Raw genomic sequence first — 27,785 nt, 5'->3', positions numbered from 1 at the left:
GGGGAGATGTAGGAAAAGGAGCAAACAGGGCAGATTAGACACTGGAAAAAGACCTATGGGAAGTAGAGACAGCTCTGTCACATGGAAAAGAGGATGAGAAAGGCCACCACCATGCAAAAGAGTCCTATGGCCTCCGGGAGGGCAAAGCCCAGAATGATGTAGGAGAAGAGCTGTTCAGGGAGGGGCTCCTGGCATAACCAATGATGAGGCTCCCAAATGCAGTCCCTGTCCCAGCCCTGGAGCCAGCCACCCCCACCGTGGCAGCCCCAGCCCCAGTGCACTTGGCTGCTGTGTCCTGTCCCTTGAAATGGCGCTAGTTCGGAACCTGCGGCTGGGAATATGTGAGGTCGGGGGGTGTGGGACTGCCAAGCTGCCAAGGTTCCATCTGTCAGTGTCTCCAGTGGTTTTAGCAACACTGCAGACCGTGACTGGCTCAGCAGCTGAGAGGTGCTCCTGACCAAGAAGGGGCGGAGACTAACTTTAGGCAGGCAGACATTTTCAGAGGATGAGGGGCTGTGGCAGGAGAGCTGCTCCCAGTGCAGAGATGACAGAGTGAAATGTCCACTTTTGTACCTAATGTTGTCTTTGCACTTCTGTATTTCTTTGTGGAAGTTCTCCCAATATTGTATAAGCTTCAGGCCAGACAAAATCTGGATTGCCCTTACTTTGTGGTTTGTTCACAATGTCAGACAGGTAGCTGGATTCTTTCTTGACACTTTAGAAATACATATCCTTAAACAGATAGTTTATGGAACAACTGTAGTGTTTGCTACTCATGTCAGAGTGATAGCCTTAGAAAGACCCATCTCAGAGACAAGGTCAGGAACAGAGAAGAGGTTTTCCGTACGAGACTGCTTTCTAACAGTTTTGATTGCACAAATGCTGTTATTTAGTTTTCTAATACATAGCTATTAAGAGATAAAAAAAGAACCTGTTCATCATATATATTATGTAAGAAAAATGAGACACCACACTAACAGGCAGCAGCTGGACACATCCAGGTCATTGACACTTGGATATATGATGGAAACCTTTGGGGTCAACGTGGAGTTCATAGGTTTATGAACTCCTGGATGACTACATAGCAGAGCTGATAAAGGGAATAATGTAAGGGAAACCAACATACCTGTACCAAAAAAGTATAAAGGAAAGAGTCTAGAAATTTAACAGGGTAATTAATATGTACAAAATACAAATTATTTTGCATTCACTGAGGAATTGTGATAATTTTATTTTAAGAACATATTTTAGTACCCAAAGGATTTCTTTCCATAACAATTAGTTGGAATCGTAATTGGTTTAATTATGTAAACAGTTCAACTGTATAAGATAAATATGGCATTCCTGTTTTTGGCTTAAAATATCTTTTTCTTTCAGAAGTTAAGAAAAACATACTTGCATGTTCCTAGAGAATTTTACAATGAAGAGTGGGTAAAGTTTTGGTCTGCTTTTGAAGGTAGAATAGTTGATATTTAGATCATTGATGTAATTATAAGGATGTTGTTTGGAGTTTTCATTTAGCGTGATATTATTAAATATGGAGAGTAATTTTTAATGCTCCTAAAAGCAAGTATTCTACATTCTTATGCATTTTGTCAGTATATTTTAAAATGTAAAATGTATTTCCTCTGACAAAGGATAGAATAAGATAAAAAAAAAATCCCCCTCATTAAGGAACTAACTCAATTGATGCATTCTACATCTGGTAGATACTCAATAAATATTTGTTGAATGAAGGAATTATTTTAACTATTATATAAATGCTTTCTAGAAATAAAGTGCGTATATTTTTAAATGACCCAATGATAACTAAACTCTAAAAATGACTAGTGCTTGCTAATGGATGGGAAAATAATTTTTAAGAGGAGCTTTTCAGACTATTGAGCACATTTTTATTTGAGTTTTTTTTAAATATATCTTTTTATTCCTAGCTGCTGGTATAGTTGCTGCCATGAGTAGATACTAAATAAATGTTTGTTGATTTCACGGATAAATGAGGCATTTTAAGGGTTAGTCCTCTCATCTGAAATTATACATAGTTTGTTTATATTCAGGTTGACAATTTATTTATGTAATGATATGAGATTGTGATTGTCAGCAACATATAGAAAGTGCTAAGCATGAGACCCTCCAGGAAAATTAAAAAAAAAATAGACTAGATGAGAAGTAGAGGAAATTTTATAGTCTCAGGAATGACAATGCTTCAGTAATTATACGGCCAAAGATAGTAAGTATGGCAAGTAATAAGCATGGGCCAGTAAAAAGGACAAAAGAGGGAATTTGAGGTTGTGAAAAAAACACAAAGGGGATGATTAAGATATATATGGGAAGTGAGAGTTTACTTAATGAAGCTAAAGCAATGGTATGTTGAGGAGTAATGAGGTATTTGGCTAGAAAATATGAGAATTGTGGATTCCATTGATGAGGGGCCTTAGATGCCAGACTCAAGAATTTAGATGTCATAGACAAGAGATTCTAAGAGACTAGCATGATAAGAGAAGTGTTTGAAAGACATAATGCTGGCAGCTGTGTGCAGCATAGAATGACAGGTTCAGAAGCTAGAGGCTTAGCATATCCTAGTAAGATGAAGGTCTGCTCTTGAGAGGTTTCTAGGGTAAGGAAAAGGAAGCTATAAATGTAGGAGAGGTGGGGGCAGGACAGCATTGACTAAGGGCAGATTCAGGGTGCCAGGTAAAGGAGTAGGGTCAGTTGGCTGGGTTTAAGGCTTATTTACATTTCAGATGTCACAGACTCCCTAAGACATGCCCTCTGACATAGATGATGGGAAAGGATGAAATGTTAAGACATAAATTGTAAACTTCAGGAATTACCAACATGAGTGTGATAGCTGAAAACTGCAAGAATGGGCAATACAGAGAATCCATAGAAAGAGGAGAACAAAATATTAAGTAAGCTTTGACCTCACAGGTGGGTCAAGAAGAGAGGAGGAGATGGGAAACAGTGAAACTATAGCTGAGGAAAGAGGATATCATGTTTTCAGAGGAGAAGGAAGATTTCAGGGAAACAGTGACCAATTGGGTCAACTGTAGTCAAGGAAACCAAAAAGTTGGACACGTGAAAGCTCAGGGGAAAATTCATTCATTTAGGGGCAGAGGAGGGGAAATTTTTTTTTCTTTTTTTTTTTAACAACCTTTTTGATATTTCATTGAAAAATTTGAGGGTGGGTGTTGTATTATTAATGTTTTCAAGGAGATTAATACTAATCTTAATATGGGGAGATAAATAGTGATTCTAAATAAATAGTGACTTGATTCTTAGAATTTTGCTGCTGAAAGCTGTATGGTTCAAAAAAATCAGGTAATTCTAATCCTGAGATGCTGAAGATAAGCAGTTCAACTCAACTTCCAGCTGGAAGAATTGACTACATGTTAGGGGGATGAATCATTTTAAAAGGGTTGGATTGTTCTTAGTAACTTGTTACCAAGGCTTCTGGATATGTTTCTGTTGCTTTGCTTGCTTTTCAAAGGGCTGGAAGTGGAAAACAGTAAAGAATTTAATCTTGTGGAAAACATAAAAATAAAGCTCATTTCTATGCTCACTCAAAATACATAGGAGAAGGACATGAAAATAAGTCGGAAGTTGAAGTTGACAATTAGGCTCCTGGCTCTGTGACTTTGTCATTCACAGAGGAAGTGAAACAGAAATGAACCTTGTTTTTTGTTTTTGTTTGTTTGTTTGTTTTAATAGGAGTCTATATGCATTTGATGACAAACAGTAGATCATGTTTAAATAAATTTTTGTAATACATGGTGAAACATGACTTCCTACTAACCTGAAGATTTATGGTCAATTTTCTTACCCAAGCTTATTGGTAATGTAAAGCTAACAAGGCTGAACGTTATTTGCACTTAACTCTTTGCAGTACCACTGTCAAATAGATATTTCATGGTGGTCACTGCTTACAGAGTCAACTGGTTTATTAAACAATTTTATCCTGGTGAAGTATAAGCATAAAATGATTATATTTTTTCTCCAATTGCTATTTTCAACCATGTTCTGTTAAATCACTCTTTCTAGTCCTCTTAAGATTATCTCAGGTTGTTTTCGTAACTTTTCATCCATTCCAAGATATTAGAAAATCAATTCCATTCTGGAATGACATAAGTTCAGCAACATGCCAAATTAACCCAGTTCCTCTCTTTATGTTTTGTGCTTAGTAGTCTAAGGAAACTGCATTGTGGGTCCTGTTCTTTCATTTCTTCTCCCTTTCTAATTCTGTCCTATCCCTTTCTGGATTTCTTTTCTCCTCCTACATTGGAGCCTGGGAAGAGAAATATGAGAAAGGCCAAATGTTCATACCTGCATTCCAGAAGGCTGGCTCTCTTACATGGAATGCAAGTATGAGTTTTTAAAGAGTTCTACGCAGGTTCCTACTCAAGGGTGCCTCTCATATTCTCTTGTTGCTGTGGTCCTCCTGGTCATAATATTAGTAAGACAACTCGAGCATGGATACCCTCCTAGGAATTTGTATCTGAGAAGTATAGACTGCTCCAGTAGAGTCCCCGTACTGCTGTACTTCTCCAATTCAATTTTTTTTTTAACTAAGTAGGCACTGAAGGCAGATCCCAATCCTGCTCCCCAAGGGGAAATTAGATGGATTCCCCACTTTTTTCTCATCGCTTGGCTTATTATGGTGGCTGAAAGAGTGGAATCACCATCTTTTCTCTTTTGCCCTTCAGGCAAGAGATGGCAATATCTCTCCACCCACTGTGGCTAGCTCCCTAGACCCTAGAACCTGTTGGCTTCTCTTCATCCTGTTTACACTCTTGTACACTGTTCTTTTATTAAGCCTCCTTCAACACCTATTAGAATGTATCATGTGTGCAGTGTCATGGCTCTGACTGAAACCGATAATAAACAATCTCAACAACTCTGTACTATAAATATTTTAAGGCAAGATGTGATTTACACAAAATAGTTCTTATGAAATTTGCATCTCTGAATGTTACTAGAGAGAAAGAAAACTTGAATAGGATAAGTTGAATTAAAATCTCAGCTCTGACATATATAAGCTCATTTGTAAAGTGGACATATACATCCCTACTTCATGAAGTTGACATGAAGATTCAATGAGATACAGGAATCACGATTCCACACAGGTCGTAGTCGATAAATATTCATTCAACATCTACATGATTCAAGACACTAAGTGCTTTCTATACAACACTAAGTGCTTTCTATACAATAAAGTGTTCTATAAATACAAGTTGATTTAATTCTTAATCTGATACAGGAGAAATATCTTGAAGTCATGAAAACATTCTTCTTTGTATAGAATGAGGAAGACCAGAGTGGACGAAGTGTAACTAGCTCTTCTTGGTGTCCTTCACTTGATTCTCTGACTGTGAAACATCAGCATAAAATCTGATTTATACTCTCTGGTAATAAGATTAGCAACACAATATGTTTTAAAACATTAAACTTGCTGGAACTTATTTAAAAAGTTTCTTTAAATGTTTATTTTTGAAAGAGAGACAGAAGGCATGAAGGGGAGAGGCAGAGAGACAGGTAGACACAGAACTTGAAGCGGGCTCCAGGCTCTGCGCTGTCAGCACAAAGCCCGACGCAGGGCTCGAACTCACAAACTGTGAGATCATGACCTGAGCCGAAGTCGGACACTCAACCGACTGAGCCACCCAGGTGCCCCGCTGGAACTTATTTTTTTATATATGAGAACAACAAAAGTAAAGCAAGAGTACCAAACAACCCAATATAGACTGTTCCTTTTTTTTTAATGTTTATTTATTTTGAGAGAGAGAGAGAGAGAGAGAGAGAGAGAGAGAGAGAAGGGACAAAGAGAGAGGGAGACAGAGAATCTGAAGTGGGCTCTGCATTGACAGCAGAGACCCTGATGCAGGGCTCAAACCCATGAACTGCAAGATTGCGACCTGAGCTGGTCGGGCACTGAACCAACTGAGCCACCCAGGCACCCCTAGACTATTTTTAAATGCCACTATTGATAAGTGAAAATACGGCAATTATATTGAGTATCCATAACTTAAAAATTTTTTAAGCAAATTTCAAATGGTAAATTTTAATTTTTAATTAATATTTCAATAAATATTCAAGAAACTTTGGTTAAAGAAAGAATCTTGTACAGCGCATTAGAAGGCTTGGGATTTAGATATATATTTGCCATTAACAGGTATTGACTTTTAATAATTTAACTCTCTGAGGTCTTATTTCTAGTTCTGTGGTTCAATTAATATATTTTTATGACTTATTAATTTATAAATAATATATTTGATATTCCAAAATTCCTAATTCAATGCAGGTGAAAAATGTGTTAAACTCAGCGCTGCTCTGGGGAGAGAATGGGATAAAGAAGGTCTAGTCCTGTCCTCAATGAGTTAGAAGGAATAAAATGTCAGTGCCAGTAAGAAATAAATTCTGTAACTGAGATTAATAAAGTGCTTAATGAAACTGCCAAAAGGAGCATTTTTTTTTTCCTACTTGAGGGAAATGACATTGCAGGGTAGATAGCTTTTATATATATCAGTATTCTAGCTGAAAATTGTCTTACAGAAAAACCTTGCATTAAAAAAAATATTTCCTCAAAACCATTTGCATCTTTTAGGGTGGGGGGATGAAAAGAAAATTTTAACTTGATAATTTTTGATATCTGGTAAAAATGAATATTTGCTTTCCTTTTAATAGATTTTGACCTAATGCCTGACAAGTGCATTACTTCATTAAAATAGTTCTTTAGAATTAACACCAAAGTGGAGACTTCTGCTTTTCCTATTCAATATTTCATCAAGGATCCTAGCTCTGCACTTTAAACATAGGGAAATACACAGTTTGTGCATAGTCACCTGAGGACCCCTACTTGATGAGCTTGGAGATATACCAAAACCTGCAATAATAATAATTACAAATTTAAAAACAATACTTATTTATGTATTTATTTTGAGAGAGAAAACATGTGAGCAGGGGAGGGTCAGAGAGAGAGGGTGAGAGAGAATCCCAAGCAGGCTCCAAGCTGTCAACGCAGAGTCCGACGTGGGGCTCAAACCCACGAACCCATGACCTGAGCCAAAATCAAGAGTCAGACGCTTAACTGAGCCAGCCAGGCATCCCTGCAATAATAATAATTTTTTAATGGGGCACTTGGATGGCTCAGTCACTTAAGCATCCAACTTTAGCTCAGGTCATGATCTCATAGTCCGTGAGTTTGAGCCCTGCGTTGGGCTCTGTGCTGACAGCTTGGTGCCTGGCACCTGCTTCAGATTCTGCGTCTTCTTCTCTCTCTGCTCCTCCCCTGCTCACATGCTCTCTCTCGAAAATAAATAAACATTAATTTTTTTTAAAAAAATAATAATTAAAAAATGCTCAAATGTTACTGTACCACTGTAGTAAGACTCTAAATTTAAATTATAACCACAGGCATCAGGGTGTTCTATATTCAAATATGTGCTGAAATTTCAGTGTTTGGAAAATTTTTAATTCCAGAAGGGAAGATGATCTTTTTGTTACTTGAAGTATAATTACAATACGATATTATATTAGCTTCAGTTGTACAACATCCTGATTTAAAAAAATTTTTTTAACGTTTAATTTATTATTGAGAGACAGAGAGAAATAGAGCATGAGCATGGGAGGGTCAGAGAGAGGTGGAGACACAGAATCCGAAGCAGGCTCCAGGCTCCAGGCTGTCAGCACAGAGCCGGATGTGGGGCTCAAACCCACAAACTGTGAGATTATGATCTGGGACGAAGTTGGTTGCCCAACCGACTAAGCCACCCAGGTGCCCCTATATTGATTTCATAATTCTATACGTTACTCAGTGCCCACCATGGTAAGTGTAGTCACCATTGTCACCATATAACATTTTTACAATATTATTGACAATATTCCCGATGCTGCATCTTTTTTCATCTCTGTGACTTATTTATTTTATAACTGAAATTTTGTATTTCTTAAATCCCTTTCTGTTTTTCCTATCCCCTCTCTCAGATTATCCTTTAACTATAAGAATTCTTCAGGGTCCCACTTATATTGGTCAAATATATGATGTAATTGTATGTAATACGTATAAATACGTATATTTATAAATTAATTTTTAGACTTGCAACTCAACTTTGTTATGTTATTACCAGTGTTTCTAAAATCACGGGTGTATTTATTCTATATCTGGACTTACATTACAATTGTACCAGAACAGCTACCAACGTAAAAGAAATATGTGAAGTACCCTTGTATAAAGTGAAACATAATAGCTAATTTAATTTTGAGTAAGTGCATATTTTATACATTGCTCCTTGCTTAAAACAAAGACACACTTACATGATCATTAAATTTCAAGGTCTTGAAAAGCCCTAATAAGAAGTTTCTTCTTTGGTGTATAAGGTGGCTGGGCAAAAGTGGTGGTGGTGGTCAAGTGTGTGTGTTTTGGAGGGGGAGTAGGAGTTCACAGCCTTCCTTCTCCCTCCCCTCGGGAAAGAACAGGTATTGCCAATTTATCGTGTCTCCCTCTCCTGCCCTCTAAAAAGAAGAGTGCAATTCTCTTGAGTAAAGCTATCATAGAGCCCCTAACTGCATTCCCCCAGAGGGATGTGCAGGTAGAAGGAAATGTGACGTGCCGGAAGAGGCTCTCTGGTGGAGAGGAGAAAAGTGGTTGAGGGAACTAGATCATGGAGAGAAGTGAGTCCTTTTGCACTAAGAATGTCAGAGGTATCTGGGCATTTCAAGGTGTTAAAAAAAGAAACAGGATTATAATTGGCATCATCTCGAACCATGTTCTGGATTGCTTAATGTTTTCAAAATGAGCTACTCATGATTAGAGTTTGTGTTTAGGGCATGCTGTACTCAATCACATGGAGCATAGCAACAGGTTATATATGTAAGACAGACTCCCTTATAATAAAGGAAGAAAAGTCCTTCAAGATGCTTGGCATACAGTAGATGCTGTATAAATATTAGAAATTATGAAGAATTTTCTTCAAGAAGACAGGCTTACAAATTGCAGGGTACTTGAAGAAAGAATCTCTTTGAAAAAGGATTATTTCATTTTCATTATAACAACACTACAAATTCCTTGTATTTTCTCTTTCTTTCTTTCTTTCTTTCTTTCTTTCTTTCTTTCTTTCTTTCTTTCTGAGAGAAAGAGAGAGAACATAGGGGAGGGACAGAGGGAGAGACAGAGAGACAGAGAGACAGAGGGAGAGAGAATCCCAAGCAGATTCCATGCCCAACTTGGACCCTGATGCAGGGCTCGGTCTCACCACTGGTGAGATCATGACCTAAGCTGAAATCAAGAGTCGGACTCTTGAACAACTGAACCACCCGATGCCCTTGTCTTTTCTAATCTGTTTAATTTCCTGTTATTTCAAGTAGTAGTATTCTGTACGATAATATTCTAGCACATGAAATAATTTGGGCAACCTCATGGAATTTCCTAATTTACAATTTGGCCTAAAGCAAAGTCTTATGTACATTTACATTCTTTTTTTAAAAGCATAATTATTAATTAATTATTAATTTCTCCAGAATGTATTCTCTTCATGTGAAAGACCTAAATTATTAAAACTATAAAAACTACTGCAGATATAGCACATTTATAAAATCCAGTGTTATAGAAAGTGTGGGGGAAATTTGCATACTGTTGGGAATATTAATAGGAGGATATGAACAATATATACCAAAAGCTTTAAAATGGTACAGATCCTTTGGCATAACCAATTAAGTTCTAGAAATTTATCCTAAGGAAATAATTAAGCATGAACTTAGAGATTCACCTACAAGATGTTCTGTATTTATTACTTATTAAAAAATTATGACAAAAAAATTAAAACATTAATAAATAAGCCAAAATTTATCTACTATACAGTGGAATTCAGCCACTAAAAAGTATATTACAGGTAACTTTGGTATTTTTTAGCATGTAAATAACACATGAATAAATGTTTAAATGGTATTTAAATAGAGTAAAAAGTGAAAGGCTCAAATTGCTATTTTCAGTAATGAAAATTATGAACAACCCTCCCACTAGGGACATCTATGAAGCTGACAAAAAATTTTTTTAAACACCTTCAAAGTATGAAAACCTTCACAAAATGGTAAGAATTTATGGAACTAGTTTCTAATATAGCTCGTAATAAAGAAAGCCAAACGACAGTGAAATAAAAATATCAGTGTACTGGCAGAAAATAATTTCCAACTTTGAGTTCCATACTGAGAAAAGTATTTTCCACAATGGAGGCAAGAAAAACAAACAACCAGACAGACAATTTCAAGAGAAATTTAAAAATCTGCTTTGGGCAGAAGGAAAATTATCTCAGATGGAAGTCAGAAATCTAAGAATAGGAAAGAACACAGCAGTGATGGTAAATATGTTGACATATATAAATGAATATTAACTGTATGTAAAAATAATGATGACCTGAAGTTTCTTAAAAAAGAACTAAAATAAATTTAAAAATAACAATTAGTTGAGAAGGGAGTACAAAGAAACTGTTGTTAGGAATTTGTCCAAGAATAGGGCCAACATACTGATTAACATTAAACTTTATAAATTAGGAATACATGTAGGAATTCATAGACTATGAATTAAAAGCAGGTGAATTGCATATATAACTTCCAAAAAGAGAACAAATTTAAAATATTAAAAATGTATTTAAAAGAAGAGCAGAGGAAATAGAAAAGTGTGATAAATGGAAAGCACAAAATAGGTTAGCAGACTAAAAGCCACATGATGTACTCTATATTAAAAGAAAGAGGATTGAGTGCTCCAGTTAAAAGACAAATATTGTCTAATTGTATAGTAAAAAAAAAAAAAATACAAACATGAGATTAAATCATATGAAATTGCTAATGGTTGATAATTTTCAGACCATAGGCATTGCAATTTCATTTGATTCAGCTAAAATATTATTTGGAGGGGCACCTGACTGGCTCAGGTCACAAACTCACGAGCTGATGAGTTTGAGCCTGGCGTCAGGCTCTGTGCTGACAGCTCAGAGCCTGGAGCCTGCTTCGGATTCTGTGTCTCCCTCTCTTTATGCCCCTCCCCACTCACACTCTGCCTCTCTCTTTCTCTTAAAAATGAATAAATATTGAAAGAAAACGTTAAAAAATAAAATGTTATTTGGAAGAGACACATATAAACTGTTAGGACAGAGAAACATTTAAGTTAAAAGAATGGAAAAGATAGCTGTGCAAACTAAACTAACTAAAATAAAGCCGATTTATCTAGATTCATAGACAAAATAGAATTAAAACCAGAAAGCATTATCAGAGATGAAGAGAGTCAATAATGATCGAATTTCATTTCAGTGAGTCATCACAATTTATAATTTGTCAGCACCTAATTACAGTAGTCTCAAAATATAGAAAACACAATGGACAAAAATACAAAATTGACAAATCTAAATCAGAATAGGGTAGGTTAGCATGAATTTCTCAGTGATTGAAAAGACAAAGAAAAAGCCAGTAAAGAAATCTGACGTTTAAATTTTCTGATTTGAACAACATAATTAACAACAAATTAAGGGGTGACTATAGAACATTATCTGCAACAACTTCTATATAAGCCCTAGTGGTGCACACCAAAGGAAGAGATAGTGAACTTGAAACGGATCAACAGGATTCCATAGGAATTTAAGAAACAAAGACAAGGGGCGCCTGGGTGGCGCAGTCGGTTAAGCGTCCAACTTCAGCCAGGTCACGATCTCGCGGTCCGTGAGTTCGAGCCCCGTGTCAGGCTCTGGGCTGATGGCTCGGAGCCTGGAGCCTGTTTCCGATTCTGTGTCTCCCTCTCTCTCTGACCCTCCCCCGTTCATGCTCTGTCTCTCTCTGTCCCAAAAATAAAATAAAAAACGTTGGAAAAAAAAAATTAAAAAAAAAAAAGAAACAAAGACAAAATTAAAAATAAAGGAAGCCAAATGTTGACATGTGAAACTGGAAACAACCCAAAAGAATACACAAATAGTAGAATATAGAATATACTATAAATGTAGAATACATAAATAATCGTATCATATATTAATAGAAGAAAGCTCCAGAAACGTATTTACCAAGCAGTTAACAGATAATAGGTAACAATTATTGTCTCTTGTTCTTTTATTTTTCTATATTGTCAGTTTTCCATTAAATATTTGTTGGAATAATCTTTGTAAATAAAAAGCTTATTTTTCATTTACCAAAAACAAAATAAGGGACAGATTATTCTAATATTTAAATGAGGCACTATCTTTTCAAGTGTGAGGCAGAGATAAGCTGTATGAGAATCATTTCGGCTATTTTAAGAATTATCTTGGCTATTTATCAAAGCTTCATGCCAGACCTACAATCAGAATATTTGGGGGTTGTGCCTGGGAATCTGTAGGTTAATATTTTGACATTCAAGTTAGAGAACCATGGAAATAGAAGAAAAGTGACAATGGTTAAATATGGGAAAGCTAGCAATAATCTCAATGATTGATGGTTGTAATAAATGCCACATAGATCTCCTTCACTTTAATCCACTGATATGGCAAGATGAATCATTTGTGGATATAAAATCTATTATTTTGCTGTCATATTCTCAGAGGATGGTTCTGTGATTTCAGAAATAGAACACCATAATGGAATTAATTTTGATATTCACAAATAGTGACAATGTATTTAGCTTTAACTTATGTACCTCTGAAACCATGATTTTGAGGGGTTATTTTGTTATGACTTCAAGCATACAGGGCTCGACATTTTATCAAATTCTTAACTGTAATTAATTTAGATATACACTTGTGTATTCCTGCATATGCCTAGCTAAAGACTAAATACTATGATTTGGAATATATATTTTGAGTGGGTTGGAGGGGATGGTATTTTTAACAGAGGCTCTAAATAATAGGCACTAAAATAGTTGTTTCCAATTTCTAAAAACAAATAAAGTAAAGCTCAGTAGTTTGATAGATGTCTATGAAGTATTACCAAGATTTCCTTACACTGCATACTAAGGAAACTTAGCCAAAGTTCAAAGGGGTAATAGCCTTTATTTTGCCAGAAAGTTCTATAATTCAGGTGAATAGAGGCAGATAGTCTCAAGTATAGGGGATTGCATCATGCACAATGCAGTTTAGTAGAAATAGTGTGACATTGTGCTTAGAAACATTAGTTCTGGGATGCAAACTGGTGCAAGCCACTATGGAAAACAGTATGGAGATTGATCAAAAAATTAAAAGTAGAATTACCATATGATACCACTACTGGGTATACACAAAGAAAATGGAAGCACTAATTTGAGAAGATATATGCACCCCTATGTTTATTGCAGCATTATTTATAAGAGCCAAGATATGGAAGCAACCCATGTGTCCATCTATAGATGAATGGATAAAAAAGAGGTAGTGTCTATATATAGTGGAATAAATGGATTATTACCAATATCACTAAGTTGTAGCACATCTGTATTAGCCAAGTTTCGCTAGAGAAGCAACCAATAGGAACCTACACAGAATAGTTATACACAAATATAAATGTATATACAGATACAGATATAGTTGTGACATATGTATAATGTATACAGATGCATGTGTGGATGCATTTATGGGTGGGGGAGAGATTATAGGAATTGCATCATGCAGTTACGGAAGCTGAGAAGTTCCATAATCTGCCATCTGCGAGCTGGAGAAACAGGAAAGCCAGTTGTGTAATTCAGTGATGTCCTAGAGCAGGAAAGGTGATGTCCCGCTCAAGCAAACAGCAGATTCACCCTTCCTACACACTTGTGTTCTGTTCAGGGCCACAAGGGGTTGGATGATGTCCACCTGCCCTGGTGAGAGTGATCTTCTTTACTCAGTCAATGGATTCTAATGCTGATCTCTTTTAGAAACACGAAACACCCTCACAGACATGCCCAGAAATAATGTTGATCAACTATATAGGCGTCCCTTAGCCTGTTCAATAAACACATAAAACTAACAATCACAACATCACATTTGCATTTTCCTGTTAATGAAAGTGTATTTATATCTGTGATTGTTTTTCTTACATATTTGTCTTAAAAGTTCATTTGTTAGAACTCTTCACCGGGAGGCTTTTATACATGTCGGAAGAAATATTTTGATATGCAGCTTGGGGTGAGGGCATGACATCCACACGGGGCATTTCTGAGAACTGTCTTGTCTTTCCTTAGAATTCTATTCCAGTGCCAGTCACTTTAACCCTCTTCTGTTAGTTTCTTTAGCCATGTCAGCTTCATCATTTTCCTTTTGTAAGCTTCCCCTCCACATCTCCTCTCTTGGCATCTGACTCTACTGTGAACTAAAATTTGATTTTCTTTTGGTGTCTTTAAATTTCACTTTCATACTCATTACCAAACTTGACAAATATTCTTGGATGCTGCTCCTTTTAGAGGAACTAGAAGTAGTCTAAATTTTAAATAATTCCCCTGATACATGGGGTGTATAAAATATACATATCGATGTGTACATCTACATATGCAGATGGTCCCCAACTTACAGTGTCTCAACTTAACGATTTTTTGACTTTATGATGGTGCAAAAGTGATACGAATTCCGTTGAAACCATTCTTCCAGTTTTTGATTTTGGCCTTTTTCCTGGCTAGCAATATGCAGTATGATGCTCTGTTGTGATGCTGGGCAGTGGCATCAAGCCACAGCTCCCAATCAGCCACACAGCCATGAGAGTAAGCTATGATCCACTTATAGCCCATACATTCTGTAGCCATACAGCCATTCTGCTTTTCACTTTCAATACAGTATTCAGTAAATTACAGGAAATATTCAACACTCTATTATAAAATAGACTTTGTGTTAAATGATTTTTTGTCCAACTACAGGCTAATGAGGGTTTATCTGAATGTAGCCCCACCATTAATCAAGAAAGGTCTGTGTATAAAATCCTATACATGCACCCCGTATACATATATACTCACTTGGCTTTATAGTCGTGGATAAGATAGGTAAATTTAAGGATACTCTGTAGGATTGAGACACTGCTTTGAACATCCTGATAGAACCCCTTGATAAAGGGTGCTGGGACTATAGCAACCCAAGGGGAAAATGACATGTCATAAAAACAACAGCAACAACAGTGTCTGAAAACATCCTTTTTGTTTTAGTTCTCTTTCCTTACCACCCTTCACTGTATAAAGTTTAAGAGCTTACATTAAAATTGATTCTGACTGACCATGAGAGAGTGAAACAATTCTGAGTGACTGTGAGAGAAAATCAATCAGGATTTTCTTCCCCACCGAGAGTGACATGAGATGGCATCACTAGACAGGGACACTTCAAAGACCCATGTGGTTGATGAATTAATAAAGAAACAGTAATTACTACCTCGATCAAAATATGGCTGTTTATTGTCCAGCCCCTTCATGCAAGTCATGACACTTGTCACTATCAATTACTGCCAATTGGAAAGGAATAACAAGGTTTTGTTGTTAGCATCTCCTAATCGGTGGGACATATTACAAATACTAACATCAAAAATATCACTTTAGGAATTAAAAATGCTCCTTTATTCTGGTCGTCTGCAGGCTCCAGAAGGGCCGTTCTGGGGAGGACATGAGGCACAAGGTATAAGGCCACAGAGAGGAGCCACGAACTATCAAGGAGATGTGAATGTAGAGGTAAGAAGTTAACAAGACACTTCATACTCCCTGTGACCAGCCTTACCCAAGAATGTGCAAATACCGTCGTTCTTGGGAAGAATTAGTCCCACTCAAGGCTTCTGTCAAGAAAGTGTATCCCCAACTGAAATTACCAAGGCCTCACCCACCATAGCAGGATCTTAAGGAGCTCTGGGGTATCCGCCATGGGAGATTACATCCTTGATATCAAGGTCTTTCCTGCTGGTGTTCCTCTGATCATACCTCTTCCTGTAACACAATGTCTACTAAATGGTACGCTCATGGTCTCTTCAAGTGTGCACTAAGCGTTACTGAAAACTGAGAGGGTTTTAAAGCAGACCGGTTTATGACATCAATTGCTCATTGTCTATTTACATGTGTCTCAAAAGTACCCCCTTTGCATCTGATGACCTTTGGACACATTTCCCAATCCTGCTCATTATGACTTGCCTGCTGTCCATTTTAATCCTTTACTGTAGATATGCTTGTCATGGCCCTGCAAATCCTGGGACAAGGATTTGGACTTCAGTGCCCCTTTACTTGAGAGCAGGGATCAACAGGGGCACCTGGGTGGCTCAGTTGGTTAAGCGTCGACTTCGGCTCGGGTCATGATCTCGCGGTTTGTGGGTTCGAGCCCCGCATTGGGCTCTGTGCTGACAGCTCGGAGCCTGGAGCCTGCTACGGATTCTGTGTCTCCGTCTCTCTCTGCCCCTCCCCCACTTGTGTTCTATCAAAAATAAATAAAATGTAAAAAAAAATTTTTTTTAAAGCGCAGGGATCAACAGAATCCACTGTATACATAGTCCTACTCTAAAGACTCCAATCTGGGCAAAACTCTGGGTTCTAATCACACTGTTAATCTAACCCAAATTCTCATGGTATTTTATTTATTTGGCTCAGATATATTACTATGGACAGGAACCTCCTTCCATACTCAACTTATTTTATTCATCTTTCTGTCCCCGAAGATCACTACATACTCACACTTGTTTCTAGATGAACCTTCCTTCCTTCTCTTGACCTCACACCTTGGAGAAGCAGTATCATATTGAGTCAGGGATTCAAATGCCCTTTTCTCAGTACTAGGTCTCCTATGTTAATAGGTTGTATCAAAGCCTTAAGATGAGGCAAGATGCAGGAGATGAAGCTGAAACCTGTAGTGGAGTTTTGCTCTATAGCACCTCGCCTATTGAAATCGACAAACTCATCTTTTTTACGTATAGGACCCTGTCTCGGACTCTGTCTCGCCTCCAGATGACCTAGTTTGACCTTGGCTAGTAGCCCTTTTCTTTCATTTTTTCTTGGCTCTGACAGTCAGGCTGCCTCTTGAGTTCCTGTCCTGGTTTTTAGACCACAAATAATAATAACTTGTTTTGTATTGGTCTTTTTACCCCATAGTTAAAATATTTTGTAAGCTTCAGACTGATCTGTGTTCAGATCCACTTTGTGCTTTTTACTAGCTCAGGGAATGTAGATAACCTAACCCTTATGAACTTTAGTTATCTCCTGTGTAAAATAAGAGTGGGAATGGGTAAGTTTCAGGGTTTTTGAGGCATTAGCAGAAACTCAATAAATGGCAGACATTTATGTTATTGTAATCGTTTTTATTATAATACTCCGCATCTCCATTTACTACCTGTCTCCAGAAACAGTGTTCAATTCTTTTTGGCTGTCTGCTCTTTCCTCCTCTCACTATTTGTTCCTTACTGACCTCCATCAACTTTAAGTTATAATGAACAGTTTTGGATTCCCATTTTGGAAATTTTGTCCTCAAATACCCTAACTTATCTGTCAGAGTTCACTCACAGTAATCTTGTAGCTTGGAGTGATTTGTTTCCCATTTCCTGGTAAGCACCTTTTGTCTTGGCATATTATTAACATACCTTTTTTGAGTTCCTGTACTCAATTTCCAAAGTGTAAAGTGGGGGCTTCCACACACATTCAAGCAGTGCTCTGACACCAATTGGACGTCCTACAATTCAACTCGATTCTGACACTACCTACCCAGAGATGGCATCAGATTCCACAGGTTGAAGACTGCCTCACCCCTTAAACACCAGTCACAAATGCAAATTGTCACTTGTGCTTCTTACCAACTGACTATGAATCAGGTTCCCACAAATGCCTCCTCAGATTTGATTAATTTGTCAGCATGGCTCAGAGAATTCAGAGAAACTTTTTACTTACTAGATCATCAGTCTATTATAAAAGGATATAACTCAGGAACAGCAAGATGGAGGAGATGCATCTTGTAAGGCATGTGGGAAGGGGCCCAAACTTCTACCCCCTCCAGGCACGCCACTTGCCCCACATGTCCCCATCTTCGCCAACCCAGAAGCTCTCCAAACTCCATCCTTTTGGGTTTTTATGGAGACTTTACTACATAGGCAAGATTGATTAATTCAGTGGCTGTTGGTGATTAATTCAACCCCCAGCCACTGTCTTCCCTCCCTGGAGGTTGGGAGGTGTGAGTGAAAGTTCCAACCCTCTGATCACGTGGTTGGCCCCACTGGCAACTAGCCCCCATCTTTAAGTGCTTTCCCAAAGTCACCTCATTAACATAACAAAAGACACCTTTATTACTCTTCATCAGAGGGAATTCCAAGGGTTTTAGGAACTTTGTGTATGAAATGGGGACAAAGACTAAATACATATTTCTTATAAACAATAATCATAATATTGCAATATCCCTCTTACTGTCAAAATACTTTAAAATATATGATCATCCAACGCTGACCAGACCATGCCTTACTTTTGAGCTCTGTGCTTTTTAATATTTCCCTGACTTAAGCCTGCCATTTTGATAAACATGTCCTGCTGTCTCTTTAGTTCATGCTTGTTTGTGTGACTTACAGAACCATCCTTGAATCTTGACAAATGAGATGTGGGTTCTAGTCCTGTGTCTTCACACTCACCATCCCTGAGACCTAAGGAAACAATGTCTTAAGCTTCAATTTCTGCATCTCCTTAAAATAAAGTGATGGTAACGTTGCCTTGTTCCTCACAGGGTTGTTATGAAGCTAAAGCTAAGTATGTGTGAAAGAATTTGGTAACTGGTAAAACATGTACAATTATAAGGACAATTCTGGCGGGCTGCTTCCCAGACATTTTTGGACTCCTACTAAAAAGGCAATGCTACACACCAAGGAAACACATAGTTTGTTGATACATGATTCTGTTACTAAGGTGTGCAATAAAAACCTAAAGTGAAGCTCAGGTAAATACTTCTGGTTGTTATATGTTTGTGAAGTTCAGCCATTTTCATTCTAGAAAAAAATTCTCCTTTCCTATAAGGAACTATTTTTGTTGGTGGAATCATGAGCAATGAAGAAAAAAGATGGGAATTTGTAGAAAGCTGAGAATGAAAGAGTATCTGGAAACGGTGATACTATGATCCTCTTCAGTCGCATTGTTTAACTGAGTCATGTCCCTGGAAGATGACAGGCTGTTGGAGGTTCACACTTGATGGGAGTCACGTCAGGATCACAATCTTGTGCAAATGTGTATAGTTTCATCCCCTCGCTTCTCTCACAGGGATTGAATATTAAGTTATGCTGAAGCCATCGTATTGCAGGACTGGATTAAACCTCTGTCTCTTCATTCCATTTCCCTTCACTGAAAATCTGGGGCACAACTCGTGCCTCCATTAGTGCCTGATGGAAGAGTTGAAACTCCCTGGGCTTTCTTTAAAAAATGCCATGTCTAATGTTCTGCTACGGACGTTTGCCTTGAGTCAAATACGGAACTTATGTAGAATTATATGTGGGCTAGTGGTGAGCATTGCTTTTATAAGATAAGGAATCATTTCACATTATTCTTATTTTACTTTAATGCTTGGGGTCCTTTTAGCCAAGCACTAGCATTTAACTCTGAAGAAGCAGTGGTAAAAATGCAAATAAATGACCCCCCAAAATTATGTTTTGACCTCCAGGAAATTCATCTAAGAGTAGAAAACTATATTCAGAATCAAACATTTCCTTAAGCATCTGTATTATCATAATGTTTTGTAAAATTTCAAACTTACTTTTACTTTGAAATGGCCTGTGCAGTAGTATTTGTTAAATATACATTTAGTGTAGCATATGATTTAGAAATTTTTATTACTTATTTTTATTATTAAAAAATTTTTTAACATTTAATTTTGAGAGACAGAGAGAGACAGAACACGAGTTGGGGAGGAGCAGAGAGAGGCACTCACAGAATCGAAAGCAGGCTCCAGGCTCTGAGCTCTCAGCACAGAGCCCACCATTGGGCTCAGACCCAGGTACCGCAAGATCATGACCTGGGTCGAAGTTGGAGGCTTAACAAACTGAGCCACTCAGGTGCCCTGGAAATTTTTATTTTAAAACAGCACGAATATGTTGAACAATTGGCAATGGAAATCATTGGGGGGTTTCTTAACTACAGCAACACCAATTACTTGAAGAAATTTGGTGGAAAAAATCAATAAAATATGATGTGATTCTTCTACATCTATATTATTCTTTTTTTTCAGACCCTTTTGTTGTTGATTACAATCTTTAAGACATTGGAAAAATTATTAGTATGTCCACATCTTCAATGAGTTTGCTCATTTGTTGAATGGGATGGTTTTAAAGATCAAATAATTGAATCTATGTGCATGGCACACACAGAGCATTTCATAAATGTCAGTCATTATGATTATTTAAGATAAGTACATAAAATCTCATATCTTTGATAGGATACTTTTGTTTCTAAGACTTAAATATCAGTGTGAACAATTATATTTTTTAGAATCATTGTTTTACTTTCACCAGAAAAATCTACTTTTCTGTTGGAAACCATATTTCCTACTGTCTTTAGTTTTAAACCACTTTGGTGTTAAAAGTGTAAGTAATCAATGGTTTTTGGATACCTGCTAGGAGTCAAGTACTTTCCAAAGCTCTCTGAGGGATTTAAACATAAAAAACACCATCATTTCCCTTAACTACTTAGAATTTATTGGCAGGGATAAGTATATTAAAAAGCAAGTATATCATAAAGCAGAGTGGAAAAAATGGTTTAAGAGAAACATAGATCAAAATGATTAAGAAAGCAGACAAAATACAGATTACACTCTTAGAACATGGAAGAACTTCAGATATTAGTAGAAGTTTGGTTCAGGAAGAACATTTCAGGCAGAGGAACAATGAAAGCAAAGGCATTGATGCATGAACGTGCATAGCATGTGTAGGGAAAACGTGAGGTGCTTGATACTGATGCATGGCAAGGAAAGGGGTATAATGCTGAAAAGTTGGAGCATGTCTCAGGACCGGTCAGGTCCAGATCCAAAAGGACAAGGGCAGGAATAATATGATCATGGAAGCAGTGGGGGTGGGGAGTTGGGGGCAGCTAAGGGAAAGTTTGTAGAGACAGAAGTAGTAGGGCTTCGGAACTAATTGAATGTGAAGAAAAAAGAGAAGGTGAAGTTGACCCTGATTCTGTAGCCTTATATGCCTGAAATATTAATGATGCCATTACAATGAAGGTTTGGTGCGGCAGGTGATAACCATGTCAGCTTTAGCCATATTAAGTTTAAAAAAACACTGGTAGGATTTTCTGGGGAAGGCATCTGAGGGTTGAAACCCTGGTCCTGATATCCAGAGGAGTGTTCAGGCTTCAGTGATTTGGGAGTAATACACACAGTAGTGATAGTGATGCTTTAAGAATAAATGAATGAAAACCCTTCAATAATTCCAACAACCTCTACCATAGATAAAGCCAGTTTTAAAAATTGGTTTAAGTTTAACTCATAAAATCATATTATTATTTCAGTCCCTGCTTAACAATTTATGAGTTTTTATTTTATGTATATTTTATTTGTAGTCCATGATTTTTAACTTTTTATTTCTCTTTGTTTCTTCTCTTTCTCCATTCCTTCACACTAAATTTCTTTGTTCTTTCTGATTCCCTTTGTCTTTCATCTTCTAATGTAATAAGAGATAAATTTCTAATTTTGGACCATAAGTCCATGATATCCTGTATGATTCACTATAATGTTTTGAACATCAGTTATGAAAATATGGAAATGTGTTAGTATATTTTTGAAGGATGTTTCCAAAAGCCTACAATCTACAACCTCGGCCAAAGTTGGACTTAGGAGATTTTCCTATTTCTAGATACACAAAACCTAGCTTTTCTCCTTAGAGATAACAGATATTGAGCAAACATTGGGTACTATGTTCCAGGTACTAAGGATATAAGCTGAATAGCACATGGTCCCCTTTTATTAGCAGCTCACTTTGTAATGGGCTTTCAAGACAGAATTTGCTGGAAACTTTTTTCTTCCCCAGAGCCCTCATTTCAAGCATTGGTGTTTGCCATTTCATTGTATACGAATGCATTTAATTCCACAGTTTAAATTGTCTTTATCACCTGTGGTTTGTTGCCTCTTTGTTCTATGCCAGATTATTCTTGAAATGGATGATACACTCTCTTTATGTTTTAAATGTCCCAGCAAGTATATAATAATAGCATGAAAGAATCATGAAAATGACCAAAATCTAGACATTTAAAATTATTGAAAAATTTTCTCTTGTATCTTTTTATCTTAACCACAGTATTTCTGGAGCTTATTCTTTGTACCTGACACTAAAGTATTTAGTATCAATTTGTTTGATTATCTAAATCTTTTAAACTCGTCTTATTGGTGGGGCACCTGGCTGGCTCAGTTGGTAGAACATGCAACTTTTAATCTCAGGATCGTGAGTTCAACCATGGAGCCTACTTAAAAAATAAAGAAATAAATAAAGTCATTTTACTGGTATATGAGAAAGGGAAAGAAAAATTTTGATTCTCTGCCCTTTTGAAATCTTTACTAGAAATACAGTCAGTGTACAGAAAAGCAGATTTTAATTTATTGAAAAAGGTCAGTGTGAAATGTTTAGAGCAGGGTTTTTCCTCTTTAGCTCTTATGCGTCCTGGAGGCAATGCTGTTGCAGTGTTCATTGTGGGAGACTGGAAACACAGAGTCCTGCCAGGGTGAAGTGTTCAGGCCCTTCTGTTTGACACTTGGCTACATATACCCTAAGATTCTCTTCTGGCTGAGAGTCTCTCTCTCACAGGTGCAAGAGAGTGTTCAGCATGACATCCTGACTTGGTGTAAAGAAGTATAGGGCTTAAAACATTGCATTTTCAGGGTGCCTGGAAGGCTCAGTCAGTCAAGCATCTAACTTCAGCTCAGGTCATGATCTCAAAGCTTGAGTTCGAGCCCCGCGTAGGGTTCTGTGCTGACAGCTCAGAGCCTGGAACCTGTTTGGGATTCTGTGTCCCCCTCTCTCTCTACCCCTCCCCCACTCACACTCTGTTTCTGTCTCTCAAAAATAAATACACATAAAAAAAACATTGCATTTCATTTATAACTGTTTTATTAAAAATCTTGGTTTGTTTTCTCTTAAATCCCTGTTAAATCCTTTTGACTTGAGGATAGCCATAAAGAAAATGAGCAGAATAAAAAATTATGTGAAACTATAATAGTTTGTAACATTCATTAAAATACATAAAATTTAAGGATCACAAACTATGCTGTGAAATGATATTTGGAAAAGAAGATAGCTTTTCACAGCATGGTACTAACCTCTGCGGCTGGAAGACTTTGTTATTAATTTCAGCTAAGTCACTGCATTGTTTCTCTGCCCATCTTATGGAGAAAGATCTCAGCCTCTTTCGGGTCCCCTCCAAGACAGCCAGCCTTGCTCGGCTATGAAATTTGAGAATGGATCCATGGATGTTGGCTTGATTAGAACTGACTTTTCATTTTTTTCTAGCTTGCTACATGCCTTTCTCCATTACTAATTGGCAAAATATTCTTCTCTGGTCGTTTTCAACTTGAATTTAATTGTACATTGATGTGATCCATAGTAAGAAGTAATTTTAAATTGACAGTCAAGGTGGTATATTTGAAAGAGAATAGAATTTAAAGCCCAGAGATCTAGTTCCTGATTTCATTTACTCCATTTACTGTCTGTATAACCATGGACACATCTCTTAAACTTTTTGAATATGAATTATATTTTTAAAAATAAGGATTATAATTGTTATCCTACTTTCCACGTAGAACTCTTCTTTTCCTTGTCTATAAAAATGATTAGCTCTTCTAAACATTCCATTAACTCAGTGTTTCATGGCTTTGGTACCTGGGATACTGACTGAGAATGATGTGAAATATTTATTTAATTGCACTTTGTTCAGACTTATTTAATCAGAATCCCTGGAGGTGGTGGTAAGAATACCAGCATTTTTTTTTTTTTTGGAAATTGCAGGATTTCTTTCTTTTTTAAAAGCTGAATAATATTCCATTGTATGTACAACCCACTCTTAAAAATCTGTTCATCTGATGATGGACACATGTAGGGTGGATGTACAACATAGTGTCTATAGTTAACAATATTTTATTAGGCACTTAAACAATTTTAAGAGGGTATATCTCATGTTAAACATCCTTACCACAAAGAAAACAAAAAAAAACATGTACAAGGAAACTTTTGGATATGACAGATGTGTCTATTGTGTCTATGACTGATTGTGGTGATAGTTTCATGGGTGTATGCCTATGTCCAAACTCATCAAACTGTGTACGTTAAATATATGCAATTTTAAGTGTGTTCATTGTACCCGCCAGCAAAGGTTTTTTTTTTTAAAGAATTACTATATCTGAAAATTAAATATGCCAAATGAAGTCTTTGGCACATTGATTTTTTTAATATTTATTTATTTATTTATTTATTTATTTATTTATTGTGAGAGAGAGACAGAGTGTGAGCAGGGGAGAGGCAAAGAGAGAGGGAGACACACAATCTGAAGGAGGCTCCAGGCTCTGAGCCATCAGCACAAAGCCCAATGCAGGGCTCAAACTTACAAACCATGAGATCATGACCTAAGCCGAAGTCCGACGCTTAACCGGCTAAGCCACCCAGGAGCCTCTCTTTGGCACATTAAAATTTGCTCCACATTGACACAATCCTTGGTCTGAAAATCTATGTAAATGTGTATTTTACGTGCTCCACTTTTATTCCAATGCATATGCAACCTAGAAAGGCACCAATGAGTGGTATGGGGACCATATATTAATTTAATGTTTCTAAGACACACATTGTGTTGAAAGGTTCATCATTTAAAATAAATAGTTCATCGTTTTAACTTGAAGAATTTAAAATTAAGTCAATTAGTAACATATAAGGAGTGTTATAAATTAATTTTTACTTGCTTTTGTATGTTAACTATTTGCATTTGAGTACACTTGATAATGGGGCAAGTTGCCATAGATTACAATTTATCATTAACAGAAGGGTAGAAAAATCCTCTATTTGGCCATATTCTTTTAAGAATATCCTGTGGTAAAGATTTTTCACTCTTCTAGGTAGACTTTGCTCTCATTCTATGTCTAAGTTAAATATGTTACATCTTGGAAGCTTGACTTTGCCCTCTGATTAATGGTGCTTCCCTTTCTTTGCATTCCTAATTTTGATCCCCAGGACACTGATTAGGTAACTTCCTGCACGTTATGCGTCATGTCAGAGTCCGCTTCCAGGAGAACTCAGCCTGCAACAGTGTCCTGCTAGTATCCCTTTGGCACACCCCAGAGGTCTCCTGCAGACAGCTCCTGACCCTATAGGCAGCTTCTGGTGTCTCTGCCTACAGGTGTTCTCTAGCTGTGGAAGCGTGCTCAGTTCTTTTCGGTTCAGACAGAAACGGTCAATAGCCAGGAGCAGTGCCCAACCTAAAGAGGATGAGGATGGTAGGGGACTGGTGGACAAATATCCCAGCCTTCTCACATCTCAGAGGGAAAACTGGGAGGAAGGCACTACAGTCTCTCAGAGGGTTCTCAGATTTACTTCCAGTTGCCTTCAGTAATAACGGTTCATTCACATGGCCGGTTTATGACCACTCTCCCGTTCATGTCTTAACCTCCTAACTCCCTCACTGCCTTCCTCGGCTCATGCCCAAATGAATTAACTGCATCCAAACCTTTCTGGGGTCTGCTTTGGGGACTCCAAACTAAGACAAGATCTAAGGATTTGTAGTTCATAATTCACTCCCTTTTGATCCGTGCATATTGTTATTGTGTCTCTCTCACCTTCCTTTATTATTGTTGGAAGTTTAAATAATTTAAGTCATAAATAATATACAACATTCAAAAAAGAATGGTATAGGACTCCACATACTGACTATGAAAATAACACTCAGGGGCTGTAGGAGGATTGTATTAATACTTTTATTGCACCTGGTCTCAGTTCATCTGTAGAGAACATTGTGAATAGTAATATTTAAAGAAAATCCATTGTGTCAACTATAGTTAAATAAAAAAAAAATAAGAAAACCCATTGTAGATGTTTCCATTTAAAACCGTCTAATCAAGATACCAAAGAAAGCACTCACTTCCTTTGCTGATTGCAGTGAAATGTGTTTTTACTGTGAATATTTTTATAACTTTTATTAGTAAGGGAGATAAGATGTATAAAAGTTACAAGTTTTCAGTTTGTATGCCATTACATTTGTTTTCCTTGAATCATTTTATTTTACTTTTACTTTCACTCTAACAAAAGAAAGGACAAAAAGAAAAATTACTTTTTCTTTGGCTTGCTAAAGAAACAAAACTAAACAAATGGAAGATGTGTGACATGCCAAGAAATCTAAGATACTAGGCTTTCTATCATCTTAATTTAAACTACATCAAAAATCTCCTGATTCTGTGGGTTAAAAGAAATATAATTTGTCAACGAGCCATTCAATTAATAAAGGAAGACCTAACTATGCAATTAAAATATTTAAATTAGCTTCTTTAATCATGTATTTATTTCAAGATGATGGAAGCATTTAAAATTTTACTATCATATAAGGTATAATAACTGAGTTATTGACTCTAAATGAAGTTTGGGAAAGAAGGAAGATTCTGTTGATTATCTTCTTGGTCTTATATGATACCAGTGGTTTTGTTTTTTTTTAATTGAGGTAAAATTCACATAAAATAAAATTAACCATTTAAAATGTACATTCAGTGGCCTTCAGTATATTCACAATGTTGTACAAACCATCACCTATGTCTAGTTCCAAAATATTTTCATCATCTCATAAGAAAACCCATACCTATTAAGCTGTCATTCCCTATTGCCGCCCTCCCAGCCCCTGGCAACCACCATGCTGCTTTCTGTCTCTAAGCACTTATCTATTCTGGATATTTAATATGAGTAGAATCATGCAATAAGCAATCTTTTGTGTCTGGCTTCTTTCACTTAGCAAAATGTTTTCAAGGTTCCATTATGTTGTAGCATGTATCGGTACTTTATTCATGCAATTACTCTATTGCGTGTATACACCACAATTCACTTATTCATTCATCTGTTGATGGGCATTGGGTTATTTCTACCTTTAAGCTATTGTGAATAGAGCTGCTATGAACATAGGTGGGTAAGTATTTGTTTGAGAATGGTTTGCAATTCTGTGAGCATATATCTAGGGATGGAGTATCTGTCACATGGTAAGTTTATGTTTAACCTTTTGAGGAACTGCCAGTTTTCCACAGCAGCATCATCATTTTATATATTTTTAAAAATTTTTTTTAACATTTATTTATTATTGAGAGACAGAGCATGAGCATGGGAGGAGAGGAGAGAGGAGACACAGAATCTGAAGCAGGCTCCAGGCTCTGAGCTGTTAGCACAGAGTCTGACGTGGAGCTCGAACTCACAAACCACGAGATCATGACCTGAGCTGCAGTTGGACGCTTAACCGACTGAGCCACCCAGGTGTCCTAGCAGGATCATTTTACATTCCCACCAACAATATATGAAGGTTCCAGTTTCTCTTCATGCTCCCCAATGCTTATTTTCCTTTTCTAAAGTGGTATCTCATTGTGGTTCTGATTTGCATTTCCTTAATGACTAATAATGTTGACCATCTTTTTGTGTGCTTCTTGGCCATTATATATCTTTGGAAAAAAGTCTCAATTCTTTTGCCCATTTTTAAATTGGGTTCTTTATCTTTTTGTTGTTGAATTGTAAGAGTTCTTTATATATTCAGGACACTTGATCCTTATCAAATGTATGATTTGAAAATGTTTTCTCCCATTTGGTTGGTTATCTTTTCACTTTCCTGATTATGTCCTTTGATGCATAAAGGTTTTTAATTTTGACAAAGCCCAATTTATGTTTTTTTTTCTTTTGTTGCTTTTGGTTTCATAACCAAGAAT

At 36.8% G+C, this 27,785-nt stretch overlaps 1 long non-coding RNA gene and 1 pseudogene across 2 annotated transcripts in view; one reads left to right on the top strand and one right to left on the bottom strand.

Annotated features, from left to right (window-relative positions):
- LOC122234457 overlaps positions 1-27,785 on the top strand; it is a 264,574-nt gene that overhangs the window by 74,332 nt on the left and 162,457 nt on the right. For both annotated transcript variants that reach the window (XR_006212245.1, XR_006212247.1), the window contains exon 4: positions 15,506-15,598. This is a non-coding gene — a long non-coding RNA (uncharacterized LOC122234457). The remainder of the gene's footprint in view (positions 1-15,505; positions 15,599-27,785) is intronic.
- On the bottom strand, positions 78-8,746 carry LOC102960187 (annotated as a pseudogene).

Source organism: Panthera tigris, chromosome A2 (genome assembly GCF_018350195.1).
Source record: "Panthera tigris isolate Pti1 chromosome A2, P.tigris_Pti1_mat1.1, whole genome shotgun sequence".
NCBI classification, from domain to species: domain Eukaryota; kingdom Metazoa; phylum Chordata; class Mammalia; order Carnivora; family Felidae; genus Panthera; species Panthera tigris.
Note: the sequence above shows the minus strand (reverse complement) of the source record. Positions and strands in the feature narration are given on the sequence as shown.